At 28.4% G+C, this 1674-nt stretch overlaps 1 protein-coding gene across 1 annotated transcript in view; it reads right to left on the bottom strand.

The window, feature by feature from the left end:
• PHF3 (PHD finger protein 3) overlaps positions 1-1674 on the bottom strand; it is a 126552-nt gene that overhangs the window by 123929 nt on the left and 949 nt on the right. The window lies entirely within an intron of this gene.

The following is a 1674-nucleotide window of genomic DNA, read 5'->3' as shown; positions in this document are numbered from 1 at the left end:
TAGGGATGGTGTATAAAGGGTCGCTATGAGTCGCAAGCAAATGAATGGCACATAACAACTACAACAACAATTTTAGCATTGCTAAAACCAAGGTTGCAAAATATCTACAATCTATAGCTTTAACTAGCCTGAGGAAATATCCCTGCTGAGCTATAACTAGACAACTACTAATAAAATTCTATACAGAACCAGTATAAACATCTAAACTAAGATCTACAGAATTTGGTGGGGAGTTTTTCGAATAACAAAACCTGAAGAGCATGTATGTGAATGTCTAGAAATGATAAAAGTTGACTACAGAAAGTTTTCATTAAGTTATACTAAAATGTCTTCCTTTGCAGCCCTCTTTTTTAATAATAAAAAGCTAAAAATTTATTTTTCAAAAATGTTTTCCACTGTCATGAGAGAACATGTAGGCCTTTGATAGCATCCACCACTCCAAAACGCAAAAGAAACTGTAAAACAATCCAGATAAATCTTTTGACTGGTGATACAATGAAATCTAAACAATCTTAACCAGAGGGCTTTATTAACTTTGTCCTACTTATTTCCCTTGTGTATCACTGAAATACATATACCATACACATATTAGTACAAATAACTCTGCTACAAAAGCACAATAAATAATTACAGCAAATTTTAATAAGCAAATTCAGTAAAATAACTGCATGTAAATTTTTTAAGTTTTAAGTTTAAAGACAAATAAATAAGCAGTTGTCAAAACTTCATTCTTTTTCTTAAGTACTTCAGTAAAAGTGCTCTAAGTCATCAATTAGCAAAAGAAATCTTCACCAAAAACCAAAAAAAAATTTCACATCAGTAAAATTTTCACATCAACTGAAATCAACTTTTAAAAATAACAAAAATATAAAGGACATCATATAAGAATTCTGACAGTATTACTAAACGTCTAAAATATTCTAAGTAATAGGACAAGATGGCATAAGCATCAAATCTAGACCAAGTGCAGTACCTGGAGGGTTACTGTATTTCCAACAATAAGCATATAAATTCAATAAATGCTTCTGCTGAATTTAGATTAACCTGGAAAACTAACCTAAAACTATCAAAAGTGCTTTAACAATAAAAGGTTTTTAGATATACTGTACTAACACAGGTATCAAAGTCAATAACTTGAACAATGTATACATAAAACAAAATTTTGAAAGCTTTAAAACATTTAATATACAACAACAAAAACAATGTAAATCTATGCATTAACACAGTATTATCATTCAGAGATATACCATTAGCAAGAAATTTTAAAAGACCTCAATGTTAAGTTGTTAAAATGAAAAAAAAAATAATAAATAAATCCTATTAGCCAAAATATTGAGGTCTTTAGGTAGAATAAGGTGACAAATTTAGGAGTCTTTTATTTAAAATGTTAAATATTATGATATTCATTTTAAATATTGGGTAGAAAATATTAAAAGGAAATTAAAAATACACTGATAAAACTGTAGTGCAAGACAAGTCTAGAGTTCACTGAAAAAAAAAAAGAGACCAACACCACATAAACTACTTTAAGGAACAGTTAGGGAAAGCCTTTCTTCTCTGTGTGAGGCTGATTTTCTAGAAACTAAATTTAGTTTATAGAATAGTTAATTGCCTCAAATTGGTAGTAATCACTGTTTAGAAAAAAAAATCTTTATGTTGTCTATATATATATAT

Source organism: Elephantulus edwardii, unplaced genomic scaffold (assembly GCF_000299155.1).
Source record: "Elephantulus edwardii isolate Elephantulus edwardi_28Jun2011 unplaced genomic scaffold, EleEdw1.0 scaffold00198, whole genome shotgun sequence".
NCBI classification, from domain to species: domain Eukaryota; kingdom Metazoa; phylum Chordata; class Mammalia; order Macroscelidea; family Macroscelididae; genus Elephantulus; species Elephantulus edwardii.
Note: the sequence above shows the minus strand (reverse complement) of the source record. Positions and strands in the feature narration are given on the sequence as shown.